The sequence below is a fragment of the Macrobrachium rosenbergii genome, chromosome 4 (assembly GCF_040412425.1).
Source record: "Macrobrachium rosenbergii isolate ZJJX-2024 chromosome 4, ASM4041242v1, whole genome shotgun sequence".
Lineage (NCBI taxonomy): Eukaryota > Metazoa > Arthropoda > Malacostraca > Decapoda > Palaemonidae > Macrobrachium > Macrobrachium rosenbergii.
The window spans coordinates 84,734,195-84,754,440 of NC_089744.1; the positions used below are offsets into that span (position 1 = coordinate 84,734,195).

General features: G+C 47.7%; 1 protein-coding gene across 1 annotated transcript in view; it reads left to right on the top strand.

Annotated features, from left to right (window-relative positions):
* The first annotated feature begins 7,280 nt into the window (after positions 1 to 7,280).
* Positions 7,281 to 20,246, top strand: part of LOC136836331 (peptidyl-prolyl cis-trans isomerase FKBP4-like) — a 374,461-nt gene continuing 361,495 nt past the window's right edge. Inside the window, 1 exon segment of the mRNA XM_067100503.1 lies at positions 7,281 to 7,422. The gene's annotated coding sequence lies outside the window, so the exon portion shown is untranslated.

Below are 20,246 nucleotides of genomic sequence, written 5' to 3' on the forward strand. Positions count from 1 at the left end.
CTGCCCCTGTCAGCCCTATTTCCAGTCTGGTAAAGGGGGCAAGGGGAAGAATAAGAAGGGGAAACACTAGGGGCAGCATTCCCCCCCAAATTGCTGCCTAAGGTGGGGGGGGTGCCTGTCGAGCCATTGGGCAACATGGCAGCGATATGGAGTCAAGACCTGGATAGTGGATGTCCTTCAGGAGGGATATCTACTACCCTTTGAGTCTCGGCCACCCCTCACCTACACTCCGGTCTGTCTCCGCACCTGCGTCCAAGGAACACCGAAGGACTCCGCACTAGAGCAAGAAGTCCAAGCCATGCTGAGCAAGGGTGCTGTGGAAGTCATGTTGGACCAGTCCCCAGGCTTTTACAGCCATGTCTTCCTCATAGAGAAAGCCACAGGGGAATGGAGACTGGTCATAGACCCTTCTCACCTGAACTGATTCTCTCACCAGACTCAGTTCACAATGGAAATAACGCGTTCCGTGCTCGCTTCCATCAGGGAGAATGACCTCATGCTTACGGTGGACTTGAGGGATGCGTATTTCCAAATACCCATTCATCCGTCCTCGCGCAAGTACCTCCGCTTTATCCTCGGGGAGTCGGTCTTCCAATTCAGGGCACTCTGCTTTGGGCTCTCGACCGCTCCCCAGGTGTTTACGAGAGTCTTCTCTCTCGTGTTAGCTCGGACCCATTCGCACGGGATACGCCTATTGAGGTATCTCCACAACTGGCTGGTCCTGGCGAGCTCCCGCTCGCAGTTGCTGCAGGACAGGAATTGGCTCCACGAGCTTTACCGCAATCTTGGGATCATAGTGAACCTCGAGAAGTCAGATCTCACCCCCAAGCAGAGGATAAAGCACCTGGGCATGCTGACAGATACAGTAGCAGCAAAAGTCTTTCCCTCAGACTCTCATATCAGCAGGTTCAGGAAGGCAGCACAGCTGTTCCTGTCTCAACAGGAACAGCCAGCCCGACAATGGCAAGTCATCATCGGTCACCTGTCGTTGCTGGATAAGCTGGTACCTCATGGGCGTCTTCACTGCAGTTTCTACAATGGAGACTAAAGGAGTATTGGTCCCAGTCCCGAGACCCCCAGTCCTTTCCCATTCCTATTTCCGAAGGGGTGAGAGAGGACCTTCGCTGGTGGATGGACGACAGGAACCTCTTGATAGGAGTATTCCTGCATACCCCCCCTCCGAACATGCTGCTGTTCTCAGACGATCGACCGAGGGATGGAGCGCACACCTGGAGAAGTTGCTGACTTCGGGAGTGTGGCACCAAGACGACAAGCACCTTCACATCAACATCCTGGAACTCAAAGCAGCCTTCCTGGCTCTCCAAGGGTTCCAGGATCAAGTGATGGGACACTCCATGGTACTGATGAGCGACAATACCACGGTACTGGCATACGTCAACAAGCAGGGGCATCTAGTATCCTTCCCACTCCACCAGTTGACGATGCAGGTGCACGAGTGGGCCCTGGCCCACTCCGTAGAGCTGTCAGTCAGGTCCATTCCAAGCAAGATGAATGTTGTGGCACACAAGCTCAGCCGCCAGAATCAGGTGATCGAAACCGAATGGTCCATTCACTCGGAAGTCAAGGAAAGGCTGTTCGACCTGTGGGGGCGTCCAGTCATCGACCTGTTCGCCACCCGGCACAACAGAAAACTCCAGGTCTTCTCCTCTGTCATGCCGGACCCATGGACCACTGCGAAGGATGCATTCCAGCACCCACGGGACAACCTCGACATATATGCCTTTCCTCCGTTCTGTCTGATTCGCAAGAGTGATCAACCAGGCGATGATCACTCCGAATCTCAGAATGATTCTGGTGGCACCCAAATGGCCACAGGTCATTTGGTATCCCGACCTGCTAGCCCTCCTTTCCGAGGTGCCGAGAGAGATCCCCCCCTGGCCCAACCTGCTGTGTCAACCCCGCATGGAGTAGTATCACTAGGCAGTGCAGTTCCTGTGTCTTCATGGCTGGAGGTTATCCACCATCTCCTGCAGGGGAGAGGTTTTCCGCATCGCACAGGAATGGAGATGGCCAGGTACCTCAGATGAGCCTCTGCAGCCATATACTAGGGAAAGTGGTCCATCTTCTGTGGTTGGTGTCGCAGACAGGGTATCTCTCCGGTCAGAGCTACTGTTCAGCAGGTTGCAGACTTCCTCGTCTTCCTTCGCCGAGAGAAGCTTCTCTCTGTTTCAGCTGTAAAAGGCTGCCACACCGCACTTGGCCTAGTCTTGCAGCTGAAAAGAGTAGATATCTCTTCCTCCTTCGAGATTTCTCTACTGATGAGAAGCTTCGAAAGGTCTTGCCCGCCCAGGGATCTCAGGCCCCCTGCATGAGATGTGACTCTCATTCTAAGGAGCCTGACTCATGCAATGTACAAGCCTTTACGAGAGTCATTAGACAGGGATCTAACCCTCAAGACCGTCTTCTTGCTGGCTCTGGCATCGGAGAAGAGAGTTGGCGAACTGCACGGACTTTCCTTCGATTTTAAACACATGAGGGGATGGGGATCAGTTACGCTCGATTTCGTCCTGGATTTCATGGCAACGACTTAGAATCCTTCGGTCCCTGATGAACGGTTCAAGTCTTTCACGATCCCTCCCTAAAGGACTTTGTAGGTAATGAATCAGACGAGTGCTGCGGCTCTATCTGAAGAGGACTTGGCGTGTCTGGCCTGAGCGTCGATGACTCTTCATTAGTACCAGGTTAACCAAGAAAGAAGTGTCCAAGAACATGATCTCTTTCTGGCTTCGTGAGTCGATAAGGAGAGCGTATTCTGCTGCTGGAGAAGATGTAACCAGTACGCTTCGTCCGAGAGCTCACGAAGTCCACAGCATTGGTCCGTCCCTCGCATTCCAGAAGATCATGTCGGTTTTTCAGGTGCTGAAGGCAGGTGTGTGGTCCTATCAGACCACCTTCACCTCCTTCTACCTTCGGGATGTTGCTCACAAGTCCCTGAACACTTTTTCCTTGGGTCCTATGGTGGCTGCTCAACAAGTTGTGTAGCTTACCCAGCTCCTCTAACAGACAGGTTGATTGGGAGAATAAATGTGGAGTGACTGGCCTCTCTTCTTTCTCCCCATCTCAGCTCTCTTCCCACGAGCAGGAAATGGACGTGCCGTTACATGCTGGATCTGGCAGTCAATGCAGGTAAGCACTCAATGGGTGCTCCCATTCTACTTGCTGTTCAGGTTTGTAGAAGCAACCCCAACTGCTTCCCCTTGCAAGGGAAGGAAGGAGACCATAACAGTAAGACAAACCCAATGCTTGTGATTTCCTTAATGTCACCGACTCCAAGTTCTTCCTAGCCTACTTTGCATGAACTGACGATTCCTCTTTCATGCAAAGGGACCCAGAGGTCTGACAATTGATCCCGCGTTTCTTACAACCCGATCATTTCGTCAGAGGCAGTTTCCCCTTCCTCACTCCATCGACCAGGAAGGTGTGGTGAACTCCAGTCATTTCATAGACTCACTCAGATTCCTCCCTCCAACCAGTGAGTCTTCCTAATGTAAAGGACAGACGGTTTGTATATTGTGTCAGAACAAATCACAGTTTTTAAAAGTAAATTGTATTTTCCTAACTATACAAACCTGAGGTCCTTTACGTTACATTTCATGCCCACCTCATGCCACCCGTCAATCTGATACCCCGGGCCAAAAGGCAAATTGGAATGTTTACATCCGGACAGGGGTACCCCACACTCCCTAACCACCTTGTTTGAAAGTTCAACAGCCGTTTCCAGCCTCGCTGATAATAATTCCTCATGTAAAGGACCTCGGGTTTGTATAGTTAGGAAAAATACAATTTACTTTTAAAAATTGTGATTTTTACATCTTATTCTTCTCCCCAAGATTTTTTTCCTCCTGTCTGGCTTTGCTGTCCAGGCTCATTATTACACTATTCAGAACGATTTTGTCGGGAATTTCCTCTACAGTCGTCACTGTATATTCGTTGTGCCGATAGATTGCACGATCAACCCACAAACTACGAAAGTGACTTAGCCCCCATGCAAGGATAAATGAGTCACATATCAGGTTTTCTCAATTTATTTACAAAAGCAAAACCATCTCAACCATCACCCTTGCAAACCAATCAAACAAACCCCCCCAAAAAGGCACTAACGAACTTACAATCTCTGCACCTGCAACAAGAAACACGTGGGCTACACAATTGTCCCCAACCTCAAAGAAATCACCGGCACTTAACCACAACTAACATAACGCCACCGCAACACACAAATGCCTAAACAGTTACTCTTACCCAATCATTCTCACTACGATTACATAGAAGCACTCACAGTTGCTAATTTTACACAAACTTTAGGAGCCCAACCCACACGTCCTGTCCAGGCGGTTGCTAATTGGGTTCATTTACTTCTACGTACTTGGGCTTAAGGACCTCAAACTCACAACAAGCCACTGAAACAAGTAACAAGACGAAACATGACGCTGCATACTGCTGCCCGTACGTGCACTTCAGCAAAACGTGCAATAACAGTCGTGTTTATGACGTGTCTTGTCCAGTAAGTTCCTGCCATTCTGTCAGCCTCGTAGAATCGGCGGGAGTTTGAAGTGAAAAAATCCCGTGCACTGAACTTTTTCGCGATACATTTCATGGTATCTGGTGCTTTTTTCCTTTCTTTTATTGCTCCATAATGTTCTAGGCTTGTTCAGGGTGAAGGCTATGAATCTGAGGTGTTTGCCTAATTCTGGATATATCCTGTTATTTTCTTTTTTCCACTTGATATACCCGGTAGGGGGCTAGTGCCATCAGTGCACCTCACACGGTGCATTGTCGGCATTACTTAAGGTTCTTTGCATCTTTGCAGTGTCCCTTAGGCCCCTAGCTGCGACCCCTTTCATTTCTTTTACTGTTCCATTCATATTCTTTCTTCCATCTTACTTTCCACCCTCTTCTAACAATTGTTTCATAGTGCAACTGCGAAGTTTTCCTTTTGTTGCACCTTGCAGACCTCTTCCTCTTAATTTTCCTTCCAGCGCTGAATGACCTCATAGGTCCCAGCGCTTGGCCTTTGGCCTAAATTCTATACTCTATTCTATTCAACATATATGATGTAAAGTCCCCGCTCAACGCGTTCTCTATAGTGAACATCCCGTTTTCTGCGGTGCCTTCACATCGACTGTATATTTATTGTCTCCAAATGATCATGCTTTATGTACATGTAAAGAAGTATTTATGTTATGCATCACATTATTGAACACTATGTTTTCTGTATGAATCTGTCCTGTTTTCGTCGAGAATTAGTTTGACCTCAGGTCACCTGTAAATCTTTGTACCCGCGGTCTCTGCGAAGTACGCAGACGTCCGAACCCTGTTTTGTAAGCAGCTCGCTTCATCAATAAACTATTAGAACCGGACAAGGTATATGGCTTTAGATCATCATGAGCTAGCATACTAGCTACCTATGCCTACTACTCAAATTCTTCTTTTTCCCCATCTGTTCGCCTCTCCCACTAGCCAACATTCACTGCTATCATACTTTTGTCCTCATCTGATGGGTACCTTAGGGTTCAAAGAGGCTGCAACCTTGCCTGTTGAATCTTTTCACTTCAAGATCACCCTCACCAAAATCACTTTAATGCATCATAATAAAGTTTTCATCTAACCTACCCATCTCACAGACTCATCAACATAGAGTTACGGGCTGCTCTAGGAGCAAGAGCCCGTGCTGGCATAAGGCCAGCTAAACCTGAAACAACAACATCAATAAACTAGCAGTACTTGTCTTCCTGCTCATTATTTCGCACCTCTCGCGCAATGATATTTCTTTTTTCTTTTCAGTATTGCTTTCTGTGAATAAAAATTTCCCAAGCATTTCATATTGCTGTTGTGATTCAAAAAGTCACTTCTTTCTATTCTGCATCCCTGAAAAAAAAAGTTACTTGGGTCATCGTCTACATCTTCACAGAAATTACAGGAGACACTCTCTCCTGTATGTCTGTTTATGGCGTTCAATTTTAACATAGTTCCTTCTATGAAATAAACATACTGACGCAGAAGTGTTTCCGAATATTTGATTTTTAATTTCTCCTTTTCATTTCTGGTATGTTTGTAAACACACTCAGTTTTCAAACTCTTCTTTCCATTTATCCGTATCCCCCAGTCGAGTTTTGGATTTTACTTTTGTATCTGTAATTTAAGTTATTTGTTATGAATTAAGGTTTATCTCTTGCATATGCATGATAACTGGTACCCACCATTTCCCTTCTTTTTCCCGGATGTCCATCGTTATTTCCTTCAGTACTTTTTTTTCGTTTAGTTAAGGTACAGTTTACACTGCAACTTCCTCTTTGCTCTCTTTGTCATTGGTGGAACAAATATGTGTGCTTTTTCTGGCACCCAGTATAATCCAGACTCAATCCTGTTCCGCTCGACAGTTTTAATTCTGTCAAATTTATTAAATTAATGCTTTGTTGCACCTGATATGTTAGGTTTGTTAGCTTTTGTTGTGGGGGTGGGGGGTTTCTAGCATTTCACTTGTTTTGACTATATTCATTTGAATATATTCCTAGATAAATTATATTTTCAACTACTCTGACTCCTTCCATGTGTATTGTGCATTGGTTTTTCTTTCATATCAAGTATGAAATTTTTGCTTTTTTTCTTAATTCATTTCTAATCCACACTTTTCCTACTGCCTCTATTACAGGTGTACATTATGCGTCCTCTAATTCATTATCATTCATCCAGTCAGTAATAATTTCTCCATTGATATCTAAGTTCTTATATCCTGTAAAGCCTAATATAATTAATGCCTCTTTTACATTTCGACTTTCACTAGTTTTTCACGTGTAAATCTTATTGATTTGTCCCCACCTTTGACTTCCTTTCTGTTCCTTATTGAGAAATACACAAATATCTTAAATGTGCCTCTGTGTAATCTGCATTTGACGTAAATTTTATTCTTACTTTTCCATTTTATACTTTCTAAGTTATCACTATTTCTGTAGTATATCCCAAAACTTTTTCCATTTTCTCATACCCTTAATATTTTCTGCTTTGCTATAAATACCCTGACTCGAAGATATTCCACCTTTTGGTAAGTTTCCGTTAAATAAGAAAAAATTCATTTTCATTATCTCATTCCATCTCAGTTTACTTCATTTGTTTTGCTAAACTCCGTATATTTACCAAATATGTTTTTAGCATCTCCTTCTGAGGGATTTTTTTTTCTGTCTTTTCTAATAAACCTGAAAAGGGCTTCTTCTCGGCTCTAATCACAGTCACATTCAGTGCGAAGCTGAGTCTCTTGAAGAAGAAGAAAGGAGAAGAAGAAGAAGAGTTGATTGATGTTTCTCGAATAGTCGGAGCGGGATTCATCAGATTATCTTGTGTTAGTATTCAAAACTTCGGATAACTTCAAGTGAAATACATTCTTTCCGACTCTGCTGGCGTATCAAGGTGAGATTTTCGGAAGATACTAAGCATCAGCTCCGCGTCGGGCATTTTTTCCTTTCAAATGGACTTTTCCTATAGGTAGTATTTTGGTTCCTTCTGGGGATTCTACCGCTATTTTTTGTCGGTCGACTGTAATTCACTTCAGAACTGATTGTGTCTTTGTGTGCTGGCCATCCTGGAATGCTAAAGCGCATTCGCACTGTCACAGGGGAACTAATGCGAAAAAAGTGGTTTTTCTTCACCCGGGGGCGGGCGGAGCCCTCCCCCCCGATAAGTAACGCTGCCTACTAGGTTAGGTTAGGTTAAGGTACTTTAGGCTAGTATGGCTCCTTTTAAAATAGGTTTCCGTAGCCAATCCATTTTTGAACATATGGCTCCCTAATGACTCTCATATTGGCAGAGCTGTTGCATACAGTCCATGCAGAGCTAGTACTTTGAAATACTGGTTTTTCAAACAGCAAAGGCTGAGGCCTAATCATAAACGAAAGCATAAGCAAATGGCAGTAAATACATCAGACAGGGGAAAAATGATTGCCGATTTTTCACAGCTTTCATTCCAGTGGCCTCCTGGCCTTTGTAACGTAATGACTCGGGCCAGATTTCTGGTAGGTTGTTCCTTTGCATTTTATAACCAGGGCAAATTGATGGAGAACTCCTTGTTAGGGTAGGTTAATCCAGAAGGGTTTTTGGGTGTGGCCATCTCAGTTGGTGTGGGTCCAAAATCTTCCGGGAGACTAAACTTACGGGTATTCTTTCAGGTAAAAGTTAGTTTCCAGTGGAAACTCCAATTCCACATGAGGGCTAGTACTAAACAGTACTACACTGTTTGTTCCGACACAATATATATACCCGAGGTCCTTTACATTAGGGCTTACTTTCAGGCGTAGGCTGGAAACGGCCGTTGAACTTCAAACAAGGTGGTTAGGCAGTTAACTACTGTCCGGGAGGCGGGAGTACCGCCTGCCCAGATGTAAACATTCCAACTTGCCTTTCGGCCGTCATAGCGCACGGACGTTGTTCTTTGTCGCTCTCTGCCTGACTGCTCTTTTTTCATCAAATTGGTTGGAAATCTTACTTTTTTGTTTATCTTGCATCATGGACAAACCAACTAAGCCTTCCTATCCCCAGCGTGTATGTCCCGGGGTGGGAGGGAAGAAATGTAACTCTTTTCGATCTAGCGTCGACTCAGACCCACACGCTCTCTGCCCATCTTGCAGGGGGCGTGTGTGTTCATGCTGACACTCCCTGTAGTGAGTGTTGCTCTTGGTCCCCGAGCAATGGAGGAAGTTCGAGGAAGAGACGTTACCGTCGTAAGCCTACCAAGGAGTCATCAAAGGAAACGCCCAATGACTCCATTGGTGGCTAATGTGTCGGGTTTGTTTCTCCCTCCCAGCGAGCTTCCCCTTCTTGCTCCCTCTCCCTTGGGTGAGGACTCCCCATCCCCTTCCTCTTTCGTTTCATCGCTTGTGGAAGGGCACGGGGGAGAGTTGGACCGGGACATCCTCTCGGAGGTCTCTTCCCGTTCTGGAGGGGAGTTTTTTCCTCCTCCAGAGCAGGTAGAGGCTTCCCGAACTAACCCAACTTTTGCTTCAGGTCTCAGGCTGGATAGCCAGGCTACGGACTCGGCTTCAACCTGGCTACACCTGGGCCTACCTGGCACGTCACTGGAGGGACTGGTACCTCATCTCTCCACCACTCCAGTGACCACTCACTCGGCAACGACAGCCACTACAACATCTGTCACCATGTCCAGGTTCGCGCATCTCCCGGTATCGGTAGCCTCACACCTGGATACCCAGGTCTCGGCTTCCCCTGCCGTGCAACGCGCGGTACCGCTGCCTCCTGGCTTCCTGGCCCGTTCACTTGAGCAGGCCCCGCCTACATGGTGAAGTCATCCTTCCCGTATGTGACTGTCGCTGCCCCCATTGCTGACCCTGGCTCGTCTACGACTGCAGTTCCTTGCTTCACGATCCAACCCAGCCCTTCGTGTGTTCCTCTCCCTATTCCATCGACTCTGGTGCGACCTGGCATGACTATCCATGTGGGAGGGGCGGCGCCTGCATTCCCGACCCCGCCCACTTTTGTTCCTGGCCGACACGTGGTTGCTCCCACCCAGGTAAGTGCTGGCCTGAGCTCCGTGGTCTCTTCCCGGGATGTGCCTTCTGCTGCAGCCCCTCCTGACGTTCCTGAGTCTTCGACTCGCCCGCCTGGTTTGGGGATCTAACAGCGATCCTGAGGTAGATGGTGAAGAAGAAGAAGAAGAAGAGGTCTAGGAAGGTGTCGTCATCTTCATCTTCGTCTTCATCATCGTCATCGTCTCCATCTGCTGCCTCTTCTGCTTCTCCTTCCGGGGCTTCACAGCCGAAGAAGAAGAAGCCTGCCTCCCCCCCCCCCCAAGCCTCGCACCAAGGCTTCTAAGGGTCTGCCTCCTTCCACAGGGAAGGCAGTGGGATCTCTCATTGGCTCTTCCCAATCCTCGGATCAGGGAACCGCTGCCCTGGCCTCTGGGTCAGTTGCATCGGGAGCCAAGGGCATGCAGACCAAGTTCTGCACCCCCCTCCCCCCCAAGAAAACTCCTGCTTCGAAGGCCAGTGAGTCCGCGTCGGACACTCGGTCGCGAGTTGCTCCGAGTACCTGGGTCCCCAAGGAGACCCGGGTACCCCAGTCTGATACGGGAGTAATTTCTTGCCATACAGACCAGGGCATGGGCGAGAGAAAGATCCCGGGCATGCAGGTGCCCCGGCTCTTCCTGCTAAGTCAGGTTCTCGGGATAGTACGGCTGAACGCCAGGAGAGGTGGAGAAGAGGTCCCCTGCTCAGTCTTCCCGAGAGGCTACAGCCTCAAAGAAGACTGGGGCGTGTCCAGAGGACAGCACAAGCTCACATCAGCCAGACGCGCACTTGACTCCTCCCAGTCCCCGGCCACATCCGCATGGCCAGCCTGGCTCGGGGGAGGCGAGCGCGCGGCTCGCGCGAGCCGCTCCGCTCTCCTCGGGAGATTGCTTCTCCCAGGTGGAAGCAGTCTCTCGACCAGGCTGCTGTCACCACCGGGGTTGGTGACCGCTCCCAGCCCACTGCCTCTGTTGGTTCTGCCAGCAAAGCCAGTGGGAGTGCCCGATCCTCCTCGCCTGTCCCCTCCGCCCCTTCGGCTTCTTCCAGGGGGCGCGAGTCGGACAGGAAGAACTCTGGCAAGTTTTCTCCCCAGAGTTCTACCTCATGGGCGTACGAACCTGGCTCGGTCCTTGGCTCGACCAGGTCTTACGTCCACGTTGTCCAGGAAGGATCATGGGGGTCTGCCGAGGTTCTCCCTCCTGCAGGGAGAGTAGATCGGGAGGGATGCACCCTGGAAGGACTCGAGGGTCCTCTGCCCCAGGATGCGGACACTCCTGAGATACAGAGGACTTTTGTAGAGGTTATCGTGCTGATTCGTCAGCACAATGACCTCTGGGAAGGGACCACGGCTTCTTCTGTGGATCGTCCGTTGCGCCTCGAATCCTTTTGAGGACCTAAGAGGGAACCCAAGGCTACGGTGGAGCTACCATGGTCCACGCTTGCCGAAGGGGTCCTCGACCAAGTGAACAGTCTTTTGTCTGGGCAAGACAGCTCACTTCGAGCCGCTCGGACAAGCTTCTCCCCCCTCTGCCTGCCAGAAGCGCTTCTATACTCCAGCTGGAGGGGCGTTGCTAACCAAGCAGGTTGACTCGGACCTGACTCATACTGGTGAGAGTATCTCCCTCTCCCAGCAAGAAGCTGCAACCCTGGAAGCCACCGCCATGGCGGCCTTCCAAGCAGTCTCCTGGCTTGATCTGTGGTCCTTCACAGTATCGAGGGTACCTTCTTCCTCGGCGCTGTCGTGCCTGGGGAGGACTCCGCCTTTGGGAGACTGTGCCAGTCAGGGGTAGGGCTATTTCCTGCCTCGCCCACCAGACTGCGAACCTGTGGGCAAACCTGGTTCTGAAGCGAAGAGACGCCGTTCTCTCTCGCTTCTCCAGGTCTGTAGGTCCCGAATCAGCAATCGCCCTCAGGAATGGACTGTTGCTGGGTTCCTCCTCTCTCTTCCCTAGAGAGCTGGTGGACGCCGCGGTGGACAAACGCCGGGCCGGTGACAGCGACCGGCTTGTCCACCAAGCAGTGGCCAAGACCTCCGGGTCTTCTCATTCCACTGCGGCCAGGCTGGCACTTCCTCGGCCCCTAAGAAGTCCCAGTCTTTGATGGGATCCCAGAAACACCCAGCCTTCTTCTTCCTCGAGAAGGGGGTCCCTCCGCCCTTTTCAGCCCACTTTCAAGCCGTAAAGGGGGCAAAGGGAAGAAGAAGAAGGAAATGCTAGGGCGGCATTCCCCTCAACAGCTGCCGAAGGTGGGGGGGGTTGCCTGTCGAGCCATTGGGCAACATGGCAGCGACACGGAGCCGAGACCTGGATAGTGGATGTTCTTCGGGAGGGATATCTACTACCCTTCAAGTCTCGGCCTCCCCTCACCTACTCTCCGGTCCATCTCCAAACCTACGTTCCAAGATCATCGAAGGACACCGCACTACAGCAAGAAGTGCAAGCCATGCTGAGCAAGGGTGCTTTAGAAGTCATGTCAGACCAGTCCCCAGGCTTTTACAGCCGTGTCTTTCTCGTGGAGAAAGCCTCGGGGGGATGGAGACCGGTCATAGACCTCTCTCCCCTGAACCGTTTCATTCGCCAGACTCAGTTCACAATGTAAATAGCGCAATCCGAGCTGGCCTCCATCAGGGAGAACGACTTCTTGCTTACGATGGACCTGAAGGATGCGTATTTCAAATACCCATTCATCCGTTCTCTAGCAAGTACCTCCGCTTTGCCCTCGGGGAGACGGTCTACCAGTTCAGGGCACTTTGTTTCAGGCTCTCGACTGCTCCCCAGGTGTTCACGAGAGTCTTCTCTCTCATGTCAGCTTGGGCCCACTCGCACGGGATACGTCTACTGAGGTATCTCGACGACTAGCTAGTCCTGGCGGGCTCTTGCTCGCAGTTGCTACAGGACAGGGATCGGCTCCTCGAGTTTTGCCGGGATCTATTGATCGTGGTAAATCTCGAGAAGTCAGATCTCACACCCAAGCATGCTGATAGATATGGTGGCAGCAAAAGTCTTTCCCTCGGACTCTCGTATCAGCAAGTTCAGGCAGGCAGCACAACTGTTCCTGTCACAACAGGAGCAGCCAGCCCGGCAATGGCAAGTCGTCATCGGTCACCTGTCGTCTTTGGAAAAGCTAGTACCTCATGGGCGTCTTCACCTGCAGTCTCTTCAGTGGAGACTAAAAGAGTATTGGTCCCAGTCCCGAGACCCCCAGTCCTTCCTCATCCCTCTTTCCGAGAAGGTTAGGGAGAGTACCTTCGCTGGTGGACAGACGACAGGAACCTCTTGATAGAGTATCCCTGCATACTCCCCCTCCGGACAAGGGATGGGGCGCACACCTGGAGGAGTTGTTGACTTCGGGAGTGTGGCACCGAGATGACAAGCACCTTCACATCAACATCCTGGTACTCAAGGCGGCCTTTCTGGCCCTCAAGAGTTCGGGATCGAGTGATGGGACACTCCGTGGTATTGATGAGCGACAATACCACGATAGTGGCATATGTCAACAAGCAGGGGGCCCTAGTGTCCCGCCAGTTTCATCAGTTGACGATGCAGGTGCACGAGTGGGCCACGACCCACTTGGTAGAGCTGTCAGCCAGGTACATTCCAGGCAAGAGGAATGTCGTGGCAGACAAGCTCAGCAGCCAGAACCAGGTGGTAGGGACCGAATGGTCCCTCCACCAGGAGATAGTGGACAGGCTGTTCGATCTGTGGGGCATCCAGCCATCGATCTGTTCGCCACCCGGCACAACAGAAAGCTCCAGGTCTTCTGCTCTGTCGTGCCGGACCCATGGGCCGCTGTGGAGGACACGTTCCAGCATCCGTGGGACAACCTCGACGTGTACACCTTCCCGCCATTCTGTCTGATTCGATGAGTGATCAGCCGAGTGATGATCACCCCGAATCTCAGGATGATTCTGGTGGCACCCAAATGGCCCCAGGCCGTTTGGTATCCGGACCTGCTAGTTCTTCTCTCCGAGGCGCCAAGAGAGATTCCCCCCCCTGGCCCAACCTACTGCGTCAACCTCACGTGAGCGGTTCCACGTGGCAGTGCATTCCCTGTCTTCACGGCTGGAGGTTATCCACCATCTCTTGCGAGCAAGAGGCTTTTCATCGTCGCGCAGCAACAGAGATGGCAGGATACCTCAGAAGATCCTCCGCAGCGGTATACCAGGAAAGTGGTCCGTCTTCTGCGGTTGGTGTCGCTCGAAATGTATCTCTCGATGAGCCTCTGTTCAGCAGGTCGTGGACTTCCTCGTCTTCCTTCGCCGAGAAAGCTTCTCTCCGTTTCAGCCGTGAAAGGCTACCGCGCCACGCTCAGCCTAGTCTTGCGGCTGAAAGGAGTAGACACCTCCTCCTCTTTTGAGATATCTCTACTGATGAGAAGCTTGAAGGTCTTGCCCACCCAGGGATCTCAGGCCCCTGCGTGGGATGTGACTCTTGTCCTGAGGAGCCTGACTCGTGCACCGTACAAGCCTTTACGAGAGTCGTCAGACAGGGATCTGACCCTCAAGACCGTCTTCCTGCTCGGTCCAAGTCTTTCATGATCCCCTACCTAGAGGACTTTGTAGGTAATGAACCAGAAGAGATGCTACTGTGTCCTGTTAGAGTGCTGCGGCGCTATCTGAAGAGGACTCGACATCTCCGGCCTGAGTGCCGACAACTCGTTGTTAGTACTGGCTCAACCAAGAAGGAAGTGTCCAAGAACACCATCTCTTTCTGGCTTCATGAGACGGTAAGGAGAATGTATTCTGCTGCTGGAGAAGACGACACTGGTAAGCTTCGTCCAAGGGTTCTCAAAGTCCGCAGCATTGTTCCGTTCCTCCCATTCTGGAAGATCATGTCAGTTCTACAGGTGTTAAAGGCAGGTGTGCGGTCCCAACTGACCACCTTCACTTCCTTCTACCTTTGAGGTGTTGCACACAAGTCCTTGGACACTTTTTTCCTTGGGTCCTGTGGTGGCTGCTCAACAAGTTGTGTAGCTTATCCGGCTCCTCTAACAGGACAGGTTGCGTCTCACCTAAGATGTACGGTTGTGATTGGGAGAATGAGTGTGGAGTGACTGGCCTCTTTCTTCTCATCTTGGCTCTCTTACCACGGGCAGGGAGCTGACGTTTTGTTATGTGCTGGATCTGGCGGTCGATGCAGGTAAGCACCCAACTAGAACTTCTGTTCTATTTCCATTCAGGATTATAGAAGCAACCCCCCCCTCCTTCCCCTTGGAAGGAGGGGAAGGAGACCATGGCAGTAAAACAAACCCAATGCTTTGATTACCTTAATGTTACCAACTCCAAGTTCTTCCTAGCCTACTTTGCATGAACTGATGCTTCCTCTTTTCATGCAGAGGGACCCAGAAGTCTGACAATTGATCTCACATTTCTTACAACCCAGTCATTTTGTCAGAGACAGTTTTCCCTTCCTCGCTCTATTAGCCAGGAAAGGAGTACAAGGTGTGGTGAACTCCAGTCAGTTCATAGAGACTCACTCAGATTCCTCCCTCCAACCATTGAGTCTTCCCAATGTAAATGACCGACAGTTTGTATACCGTGTCGGAACAAATCACTGTTTTTTAAAGTAAATTGTATTGTTCCTAACTATACAAACCTGAGGTCTTATGCATTACATTTCATGCCCACCTCATGCCACCCCTCAATCTGAAACCTGGGCCGAACGGCAAATTGGAATGTTTACATCCAGGCACGTGCAGTACCCTACCTCCCGGAAGGTAGCTAAGTGCCTAACCACCTTGTTCAAAGTTCAATGGCCATTTCAGCTCCGCTGAAAACAGTAATTCCTAATGTAAAGGACCTCAGGTTTGCATAATTAGGAAAATACAATTTACTTTAAAAATTTGTGATTTTAGGCACTATGAGATGCATCCTAAATGTCCACAGCCTTACAGTTATAGACCTAAACAATTACTTGGCACTACTGATATTAGTAGAAGTGATGTGCTTCCTTATAAAATGTCAGTAACCCAGCCTTGGAAATTTACAGATATCTCACTTTGTAATACTGTATTTTTATGGTTATAAGAAAAATATGAGATATAGAGATTCGTTCCATATTTATGGAACACAATGAGGTTCGTAAGGATTCAATTTATGTATTCACAGATGGCTCCAAATCCAGCTCTGGCATTGGATTGGGAGTGTTTAGTACAGTCTGTCCCTGGTTATCAGCGGGGGTTCCGTTCTGACGGCGTGACAATAACTGAAAATCAGCAATTTTCGGGGCTTATCGGTGCCGAAAATCACCGAATTTCAGTTGTTGGGGCCTCTGTTAGGTATATATCGGCACCAGTACCCAATTATTGGTGCCAATAAGTGGATGTCTGCAATTTTCAGCGCCGAAAATTGCCAATTTTGTCGCTAGACAAGCGCCGTAAAACCGGATTGCCAATAACCGAGCCCACCAATAACCAGGGACTGCCTCTAATAAGTTTTGCACCAAAGGTACATTTCCTGTCTTAACATCTATTTTTACAGCAGTTGCTTGTGATTTTAAATGCTACTGAAAAAATAGCAATTATTGATGAAAAAACTTTACAGTTTTTAACGGTTCTAAGAATGCATTACAGGCACTTAATGTTTTTAACTCGACTAACCCCTTCGTTTTATAAAAATTTCACTCTTTCGGCAGCTTAAAATTTTGAAATTGGTGCTAGTTTGTTTTGAGGTAGGTGACATGCCCTGCCCACTTTCGGGGGAAAGAGGGGAACAACTTAGCAAAGAGCTCCAGTTTGTTTCTGCTGGCTGATGGTTGAAGTCCAGTGGCTGGCAGCAGCTTGAATTTTGGAATTCTTACTTTGTTGGTTGTATTCTCTCATCGACAGTTGTTGAAGTATTCCTTTGGTAGCCTTGCGGCATAATTAGTTAGTGATAGGCGAGATCTTATCACCGGATTACGGCTTTTTTCCCGTTTTTTGGACTTGTCTTTTAGAATTTTCATGTCTGACACTAGTGTTTCTAGTTTTAGGTATTGCAGCAAAGGCTGCAATACAAGATTAACTAAGGAATCGTGTGACTCACACGCGATTTGCATTGAGTGTAGAGGACAAACAAGTTCTGTTAACTGGAGATGTTCAGAATGCACTGATTGGGACTTGAAGACATAGAAGACTTTAGACTCTTATTTAAGGGTATCGGCGGGGTCGGGGATTAATTTTGAGTGGTGGTGTTCAAACTTCCACAGGTGTTACCTCTAGTTTGACCGAAGATGCATACAAAATTTCAGGTGAATTGGATGAAAACTTTTTTTTTAACGAATATTTTTCTTTTAAACATAACATTTTTTGTGTTTTTTTAAAGTACATCTCCTTCTTTATTTATCATTCAATTTAAAAACAAAAGTAATAGCAGAAAGTTTAGTTCCTATCAAATAAAATGGCAAACTCAAAATTTTAATATGTGATGTATGCTATTTTAAAAAATATTTTAAAAAGTGCAATAAAAAAATACCATAAAATTATATATTAAATCTTGGTAAAAAATTTTTTTAGAGAAAAAGAAAAATAAATTTGCAGATGTGTTCTCTCACTATCTTTGTTCAAATTACTTTTTAGATTTTAAAATCCATTCATAAATAAGGGAGTTTTGGAATTTGAATGTAGAAAAAGTAAGTTTTGAGAAAAATGCAGTTAAAGTTTTGCTAACCATTTATTTTGCTTTTAGAAGCATATAAAGTTTCTTGGAAAAGCCTACATGGCACTTGTTCCCCTCTCTTTTATAAGAGATATATTATTCCTCTAAAAAAACATTTATCACTTAAAGAAAATGGTTTATATTATTTTTTGGGGATAATCATAGAATGTCACTCGACTCTTGTGCTGCCAGGTTTTTAGGAGGCTAATGAGCCCTCCTTCATGTCCTCCTTTTGATGTTCTTTGCTTCTTTTGCTTTCTTGATTGCATAGCAGACATTGTTTTCCTGGTCTTCTTTTCATCTGAAGGCCTTTCAGGCTTTCTCCTGTCATTTTTCTCATAATAGGCAGCAATGAACTTGCTGCATAGCTGATATCATGTTCCAGTCTTTATGACCGTGCTATCACTCAATTTATTGAGTCCTCCAAGCTCACTCCTAAACATAACTTTGTTCATTGTTGTTACATATTTCAAAACATATTGTGTATCTTTTTCAAGGCCATAAGATTGAAAGACAATCCTCTTCAGAACGTGGTTTATGCATTCTTCCTTGAGCACTGGATATGGAGTGCCATAAGGACCAGTGCCCTCATTCAAACTGCATACTCTTTTATATGCTGTCGAATCCCCTTCACCAACAAATACTTTATAGTCTAGTGATCTTTGCCACAATGCGAGAGCACCAGCAGCTTCCATATCTCCAGAAGCTACGTCAGGGGCAGCAATTACATCTTGAAAATGCTCATTCTCTTCCTCCTCCCTCTCCTCATCATCAGATAACTTCAAAACAAAGTCGTCGGTGCCATCATCATCTTGATATATTTTTTGCAAGGGAATAATAGATTTCACTCGAGCGGGCTTCAGAATAGGAAGTACTTGCATCTCCTCAGCGCACATGGTTGGTGGCAACTTGTGAGAAGCCATAACATTAGCTGTGTCTATACTTTTAGCTTCAAGATAAGTTTTGGTATTGCAAGAGCTTGCTTCCCTTTGGTTACTAAGCTTCTTTTTTGGCATGTTGGTAATATATATAATACACAATTGACATCCAAAAGTCCGAGGAAGTGTTGCAATGGATTGAAAATAACAAATACACGATTACATCAAAGAAATATAAAAATTCCTCTTGGGACAACTGGCTCATGTTATTCAGTCCTGGGAAGCATTGCCATCTCTATCAGGAAAACATATTGTACTGGCATACCTTGAAAGAATACGCAATGAAAAGAAATACAAATCCTGAAGAATGAATGCAAAATGAAATAGTAAAACCACTCTAAACAGACCTTTAATTCTCTACTTGGGTGTGGCCTTTAAATTGGCCTTTAAAACGTTTAAAAGGCTTTCGATTTGATATTATCTTCGACTGGCAATGGCAGGACCCAGATCTGTGGAAATATGACGATAACTAATTTTCACACCAATTTGAGCCAATATCACCAAAATCGCAGGCCGCTGATACCCTTAAAGAAACTTGCTAGGGACAAGAAAAGGAAAGTGACTGCTAGGGAAGTTAGTAAATTACTAGCTAGTCAGGATTTGTCTGCTAAATGATACAAATGTTCCTTTAATCTCTTCGCACCCTATTCCAACTCCTCTACCTGGCTCTCACATTTCCGACCCCAACCCCATGGCCAGCCTTGAGTCAAAAATCTACATTAGATTCGCGTTGATGGTTGAATCGATAGACCAGTTAGTGTCCTCGGTTAAAGTGCTCAAGGATAATAAAAGTGAGTCAGAGCACCCCATGGCGGCCAGTGCAAGTGCAGTGGTAGTGGAGGATGTGACTGTTCAGCCCTCTGATTCTCCTAAGCCAAGGTCCCTGGCATACTCCCCAGCACCTCGGAGTAGTCAAACTGGTTGGGTCTGCTCACGAGCAGTCGCTCCCCCTCGGTTCAGTCTGTTGACGTATCCCAGACTGCAACCAAAGGCCTTGAAGTGTATGTGCATTGTATGTTCTCAAGTTCTGAGGAGCCAAGTCAGGCATCAATGACGCATTTCAGACAAGTCACGACTGCTGAAAAGGCATGCAATGAACATTGTAACTCTTCTCCTGTGCCTTGCAAGAAGAGCAACGATCCCAAGCCCCCCTTTTGTAGTTACTGGGATAGCCTGGAGCGTTTTTCTTCTGGTAACCTCTCGGCTGAGGATCGTTGTTCGGCGCTGAGATGCCAAGTGCCTTGTAAGCTCTCTCCATCTTCTAGGAGAGCCTCTTCCAACGATCATCGTATAGACCCTGAACACCCAGCAGTGTCGGATCTTCCTTCAGGAGTTGAGAACCCAGTAGCTTCAGCACGCCAGTTAGCGCCCAACAGCTCCCGTACGTGAATTAGCACCCGAGCTCCCAGTTGTAGACAAGCGCCCATTGGCTCCTGCACGCAATCTACACATCACGCTGTGTCTTCAGTCGCTCCTGCAGTCGGAGTTCCACCTCTTCCGCACCTTGGACATTTACCTGCACAGGTGCCTGTTAGTGTTCAAGCCCATTCAACCAGTATTCCCCTCCTGTAGTTGATCGTATTCAAAGTAAACTTGACAGCATTTTCAGTTTGCTCAAGAAGGATCCACCAGCTTCCCAGGCTCCAGCGGATTTATTTTGAAGTTACGAGCATCCTAGAGTGGGCTGTAGGCTCTCTAGTGCGCAAAATCAGAGACTGCAGTTTTGCCTCAAGATTCCCCGTCCGATTGGCTAGGAGTTCTTCCTGTACTGACAGGGGAATATGAGACAACTCTCAGGAGTTAGCTGGTCTTTACACCATGGTGTACTCAGGAAAAGGAAACTGTGGTGTTCCTTTACAACTAAGGGAGTTACTCCCTCTCAGAGGTCAGTGCTCCTTTTCTCACCCTTAAATTGGATGCATCTTTTTCCCCAGGCTACTGTGCTAGATACAACTTCTGACCTGCAGAAAAAAAAGCACACAAGATGACCTCTTAATCCTCAAGACGCCCAAAGGAGTCTCCTGCTTTTACTCCCAGAACTTCGACGCCTCTGCAGACGCATCCCCTTCGGAGTGTCCAATCCAGACTGTACTCTAGACCAAGATCAAGCGCCCGTTTTCCAGAGCGCTCCATCAAGAAATTTTC